Genomic DNA, 7,554 nt, shown 5'->3' on the forward strand with positions numbered 1-7,554 from the left:
ATGATAAAATTCTGCTAGACATTCGTGTAAGCAATAGATAGTTCATAAATTGCCGCTAGGGGCGCTGTATACGTAGTTACGTATTTACTGACATCTAAAACATGATAAAATTCTGGTAGACATTCGTGTAAGCAATAGATAGTTCATAAATTGCCGCTAGGGGCGCTGTATACGTAGTTACGTATTTACTGACATCTAATACATGAAGAAATTTGCCGCTAGGGGCGCTGTTATATAGGCCTAACGGTGTGTTCTCTTATTTGAATTGGCGCCTCGTCACACTTCGAAGCGCCCCCAACGACGGAATTTACTATAAAACTCGGACGCCACTTGTCCAGGTTTCTTTTCTCTCTGCGCCGGCGACCAGTCAACATCGTTCCTTGATCAGCTCCTCGTAATCCTGACTTTCGAAGGCAGTATTGGATGGAAAGCCACGTTTTACGCCGATGTTGGGACGTGACTCTGAGCTCTCAGCCATTGCATGTCCATTAGAACGTTGAAATCAACGCGAAAGGTTAAGCCTAGTACGGTATGTGTGAAAGTCTTTCAATAATCCAAAGCCATCCAGCTAGCATTTTATTATTTTATTTAATCCTAGAGTTTAAACTATTTAGGTAGAGTTAATTGTTAGTTAATTATGTTTATTTATTGAAAATTAACTACAATATGAAGAAATTTCCAGACACGAGGTCAGTTAGACAAGGCTTAATTTAGAACATCTTAAATCAAGTACTTGGGCTCATATTAGGGAAAATTAAAATCCTTATCTATTTTAAATAATAAACCTAGACTGTTTGCAAATTAGGTCTCATTTAACGGCGCGAATCTATATTGCCTAAAATGAGCAACGTATGGTTTAACGGGGCCAGATTAGGTTGTACTAGGCTAGGCTAAAACTTTTATAAAAATTTATCCGGGCCTGGTACTTATCTCTAAGTTTTTACTTTATGCCGTCGTTTTAATTTAAAATAACGAGGGTATTTTAGAATTATTACGCGTAAATTATAGATTTGAGTTACTAAAATTTCATTCGTGGCAGTATTTAATTATTTTAGATAATGAACTACGGTCTATTTAATAAATTATGCGTTTAAAATAGTTAGGGTTAACTGTTAATAAGTTATCATTAATTATGGAGATTAAGTCAATTTAATAATTTTAAAATGAGACACGAACGCGAAGTTAAGGCTTGAGATTTTTAATTTATATTTACGGGAATATTTTACGTAGTTTTTTTCTTAAATTATTTTAATCTATGGTATTGTTTCCGTGAGTAGTTATTTTGTTAGGACCTTAAGTAGCCGTTAAATTCTGATATGGAAATTGCTTAATATTTAGTGCAATTCTTACATTTTATTTATGGGAATATTTTACTTGGTTTTTTTTTTAAATTATTATTTTGCTAGGACCTTAAAGTAGCCCTTTAATTCTGATTTGGCTTAATATTTAGTGTAATTTTTAAATTTTGTTTTTAAGAATATTTTACGAAGTTTTTCTTCAATAATTTACGGAAACAAAACCATAGATTAAAATTATTTTTTTGTTAGGCCCCTCCAATTCTTATATTTGTTATTAATATATTTTCAATTTTAGAGGCGATGACGTTCTTGGATATTCTGTTGCTGGTCATTCGGAGAAGTATCCTAGCAGATGATTTCAGCCTTTGTTGGAGACGCTCATTCCAGATGACATCTTCCTTGGATTTGCGATACAAGATGTTTTCAACCTGTGGTGGCCATGCAATCATCCTCTACAAAGATGCGATGAACATAACCGAATCTAGAAAATTCAAATTTTTATTACAATTATATTTGCAACTACTTAATTTCTCTTTACACGCTCAAACTTCAATTTACGGTAAACTTTATACTATTTTTTGTTGAAAATTTTTGTAAACACCTTATTTTTTTACTTTTTGTTCAATAAATTATGTCTTAAACCACTTTTTTTGTTTTCTTAAAAATTATTTGATTAAGAGGGAAGGTTTGAATTTTTTAGCTCTAAACAGATGGGTCCCAAAAAATAGGCTCTCTTTTAAGGTTCTTGTAGCTCATATTAAAAAATAAAACGATCAAATTGTTTAAAAAGTAAAAAAATCAGCCTAAAACAAGCTTAAATTGTTTTGAATAGTAAAAAAGGGTCTGAAAATACTACCCTAAGTCCAGACCCTAAAAAATTCAAACCATCCCCAATATCGAAACTTTTTTAAGAAAACAAAGAACGTGAGGCAAGTTAAAATGATTTTATTGAGAAAAAACAATTGAGGTATTTACAAAAAATTTAAAGCGTTCCGTAAATTAAAATTTGACCGCGTAAAATTAAATAGGGTAGGCTAGTTACCGATTAAATTTAAGAATAAAATTAAGTTAGTTGGCGGAAAAACTTCATGTTCCAATCAGTTTGAAAGCCTTGTGTTTCGCAAATCCAAGAAAGATGTCATCTGGATTGAGGGTCCTTAACATCGGATGAACTTCCAAGTCTACTTGAAAACGTCTCTGAATGACCAGCAACAGCTTATCCAAGAAAATCATTCGCGTCTAAAAATTAAAACAAATTAGTTACAAATATTAAGGCAATGCCTAATTTTAAAATAAGTGCTACTTTAAGGCTAACAGAATAATAATTTACCGAAATAATCGCATATATTTAAATAATTAGCGAAATACTGGCGATATATTACTAAGAAATAATCTAAGCTAAATTTCTTAAGCCTTGTTCAAATGTCTTAACCTCGTGGTCGTCGTTTATTTAATTTTAATTCTAATTTATTATTTATTAGACTGAATTTACGTAAATAATAATAATTAACTGCCTGTTTCATTAAAATCACTTAATTTATTAAAACAATAAGCTATTTAAAAAGGCTTACATTTGCTGCGCATTAACAAGTTTGTTCATTCCAACATGGCCTTGCTGAATCGATTCCAAAAGAACATTCAATGGCGGAAAGAGATCTAGATTCTGGATTTATTCCTTGGCGGCGAAAAGGAAAATGGCTGATCGTCGGCGAAACACCTGATTTCCAAGAGCTGAGCAGGAAACGATCTTGACTCCACGATGTCAATCGAAGAAAGAAATTTCGATCGGTTACTCCAGAACAAAGTTCTCTTTTTTTTTTTTTTTTTTTTTTTGAGGTTTCAATGCGATAGGGTCTATGGACCGCGGCAAGGATGTGATTATTCAGGTTTCAGTAGGAGTGTAAGCAGGGGAAGGAAATGAGGTTTACTTGGGAGGTGACGGGCGGGGTGTGGGGGTCAAGTCACCTCCGGCGGACACGGGGCAGTCGGCACCTATAGGGTAGGATCGCCGACATGTGTCGTATTCCCTCAAACTTTGCCGCCCAGTAGCTTGGCTTACAGGAGTGCAACAAAGTTCTCTCCCGCAAGATTTACGCCCTCAAGACGTTAAAAGCAGACGACACTAATTGGAGTAATACCGTTTTTCCGTTGGCGAATTCCATGGAGTAATGTTCTTGGAGCGAGGAGGTAACTTTCTTTAAAATTCCATAAAATTTGGTGTCTCCTACAATATTGCTCCATTCCTTCCATTGTCCTTTTCCATGGAGTAATTTTTATGGAGCGAAAATGAAAGTTTCCCTAAAATTCCATAAAATTTGGTGTCTCCTACAATATTGCTCCATACCTTCCATTGTCCTTTACCATGGAGTAATTTTTATGGATCGAAAATGAAAGTTTCCCTAAAATTCCATAAAATTTGGTGTCTCCTACAATATTGCTCCATACCTTCCATTGTCCTTTTCCATGGAGTTATTTTATGGACCGAAAATGAAAGTTTCCCTAGAATTCCATAAAATTTGGTGTTTCCTACAATATTGCTCCATACCTTCCATTGTCCTTTTCCATGGAGTAATTTCCTTGGAACGAAAATGAAAATTTCCCTAAGATTCCATAAAATTTGTCTGTTTCCTGCCGTCTGCCAATATTGCAGACACAATATATTTGTGTCGTCTGCTTTTAACGTCTTGAGGGCGTAAATCTTGCGGGAGAGAACTTTGTTCTGGAGTAACCGATCGAAATTTCTTTCTTCGATTGACATCGTGGAGTCAAGATCGTTTCCTGCTCAGCTCTTGGAAATCAGGTGTTTCGCCGACGATCAGCCATTTTCCTTTTCGCCGCCAAGGAATAAATCCAGAATCTAGATCTCTTTCCGCCATTGAATGTTCTTTTGGAATCGATTCAGCAAGGCCATGTTGGAATGAACAAACTTGTTAATGCGCAGCAAATGTAAGCCTTTTTAAATAGCTTATTGTTTTAATAAATTAAGTGATTTTAATGAAACAGGCAGTTAATTATTATTATTTACGTAAATTCAGTCTAATAAATAATAAATTAGAATTAAAATTAAATAAACGACGACCACGAGGTTAAGACATTTGAACAAGGCTTAAGAAATTTAGCTTAGATTATTTCTTAGTAATATATCGCCAGTATTTCGCTAATTATTTAAATATATGCGATTATTTCGGTAAATTATTATTCTGTTAGCCTTAAAGTAGCACTTATTTTAAAATTAGGCATTGCCTTAATATTTGTAACTAATTTGTTTTAATTTTTAGACGCGAATGATTTTCTTGGATAAGCTGTTGCTGGTCATTCAGAGACGTTTTCAAGTAGACTTGGAAGTTCATCCGATGTTAAGGACCCTCAATCCAGATGACATCTTTCTTGGATTTGCGAAACACAAGGCTTTCAAACTGATTGGAACGTGAAGTTTTTCCGCCAACTAACTTAATTTTATTCTTAAATTTAATCGGTAACTAGCCTACCCTATTTAATTTTACCCGGGTTAAATTTTAATTTACGGAACGCTTTAAATTTTTTTTTTGTATAAATTTTTTGTAAATACCTCAATTGTTTTTTCTCAATAAAATATTTTAACTTGCCTCACGTTCTTTGTTTTCTTAAAAAAGTTTCGATATTGGGGATGGTTTGAATTTTTTAGGGTCTGGACTTAGGGTAGTATTTTCAGACCCTTTTTTAGGCATTTTTTTACTATTCAAAACAATTTAAGCTTGTTTTAATCTGATATTTTTACTTTTTAAACAATTTGATCGTTTTATTTTTTAATATGAGCTACAAGAAGCTTAAAAGAGGGGTCCCAAAAAATAGGCTATCTGTTTAGAGCTAAAAAATTCAAACCTTCCCTCTTAATCAAATAATTTTTAAGAAAACAAAAAAAGTGGTTTAAGACATAATTTATTGAACAAAAAGTAAAAAAATAAGGTGTTTACAAAAATTTTCAACAAAAAATAGTATAAAGTGTACCGTAAATTGAAGTTTGAACGTGTAAAGAGAAATTAAGTAGTTGCAAATATAATTGTAATAAAAATTTGAATTTTCTAGATTCGGTTATGTTCATCGCATCTTTGTAGAGAATGATTGCATGGCCACCACAGGTTGAAAACATCTTGTATCGCAAATCCAAGGAAGATGTCATCTGGAATGAGCGTCTCCAACAAAGGCTGAAATCATCTGCTAGGATACTTCTCCGAATGACCAGCAACAGAATATCCAAGAACGTCATCGCCTCTAAAATTGAAAATATATTAATAACAAATATAAGAATTGGAGGGGCCTAACAAAAAAATAATTTTAATCTATGGTTTTGTTTCCGTAAATTATTGAAGAAAAACTTCGTAAAATATTCTTAAAAACAAAATTTAAAAATTACACTAAATATTAAGCCAAATCAGAATTAAAGGGCTACTTTAAGGTCCTAGCAAAATAATAATTTAAAAAAAAAAACCAAGTAAAATATTCCCATAAATAAAATGTAAGAATTGCACTAAATATTAAGCAATTTCCATATCAGAATTTAACGGCTACTTAAGGTCCTAACAAAATAACTACTCACGGAAACAATACCATAGATTAAAATAATTTAAGAAAAAAACTACGTAAAATATTCCCGTAAATATAAATTAAAAATCTCAAGCCTTAACTTCGCGTTCGTGTCTCATTTTAAAATTATTAAATTGACTTAATCTCCATAATTAATGATAACTTATTAACAGTTAACCCTAACTATTTTAAACGCATAATTTATTAAATAGACCGTAGTTCATTATCTAAAATAATTAAATACTGCCACGAATGAAATTTTAGTAACTCAAATCTATAATTTACGCGTAATAATTCTAAAATACCCTCGTTATTTTAAATTAAAACGACGGCATAAAGTAAAAACTTAGAGATAAGTACCAGGCCCGGATAAATTTTTATGAAAGTTTTAGCCTAGCCTAGTACAACCTAATCTGGCCCCGTTAAACCATACGTTGCTCATTTTAGGCAATATAGATTCGCGCCGTTAAATGAGACCTAATTTGCAAACAGTCTAGGTTTATTATTTAAAATAGATAAGGATTTTAATTTTCCCTAATATGAGCCCAAGTACTTGATTTAAGATGTTCTAAATTAAGCCTTGTCTAACTGACCTCGTGTCTGGAAATCTCTTCATATTGTAGTTAATTTTCAATAAATAAACATAATTAACTAACAATTAACTCTACCTAAATAGTTTAAACTCTAGGATTAAATAAAATAATAAAATGCTAGCTGGATGGCTTTGGATTATTGAAAGACTTTCACACATACCGTACTAGGCTTAACCTTTCGCGTTGATTTCAACGTTCTAATGGACATGCAATGGCTGAGAGCTCAGAGTCACGTCCCAACATCGGCGTAAAACGTGGCTTTCCATCCAATACTGCCTTCGAAAGTCAGGATTACGAGGAGCTGATCAAGGAACGATGTTGACTGGTCGCCGGCGCAGAGAGAAAAGAAACCTGGACAAGTGGCGTCCGAGTTTTATAGTAAATTCCGTCGTTGGGGGCGCTTCGAAGTGTGACGAGGCGCCAATTCAAATAAGAGAACACACCGTTAGGCCTATATAACAGCGCCCCTAGCGGCAAATTTCTTCATGTATTAGATGTCAGTAAATACGTAACTACGTATACAGCGCCCCTAGCGGCAATTTATGAACTATCTATTGCTTACACGAATGTCTACCAGAATTTTATCATGTTTTAGATGTCAGTAAATACGTAACTACGTATACAGCGCCCCTAGCGGCAATTTATGAACTATCTATTGCTTACACGAATGTCTAGCAGAATTTTATCATGTTTTAGATGTCAGTAAATACGTAACTACGTATACAGCGCCCCTAGCGTCAAATGTGTGAATTCTTAATTATTCGTTCATAACTAGTGAAATAATAACAAAACGTAGCCCCTATGTTACCCACAATTCCAATCCCGTTTAAAATCGCTTACGAGTTTTTAGTGAGTAGCCCCTCGATAATTACTCGTAATACAGACGCAACCATTAATCCCCATCCATTTTAAATCACCAATGAATCCCTATCCTTTTTTAAAGCATAAATAAAAATCAGCAATAAAGGAAAATTTTCATTAGTGAATATTCCCTCGACGCGCTGCCTTTAACAGTGCTAATTAACCCATATTCCCAATCCATTTTAAAATGCTATATATGCCTGTAACTTAATTGACAAGAAAAGGAATAAAAAATGAGA

Source organism: Phalangium opilio, unplaced genomic scaffold, assembly GCF_054372755.1.
Source record: "Phalangium opilio isolate 3A_F unplaced genomic scaffold, DU_Popi_V2 ptg000014l_1, whole genome shotgun sequence".
NCBI lineage: Eukaryota > Metazoa > Arthropoda > Arachnida > Opiliones > Phalangiidae > Phalangium > Phalangium opilio.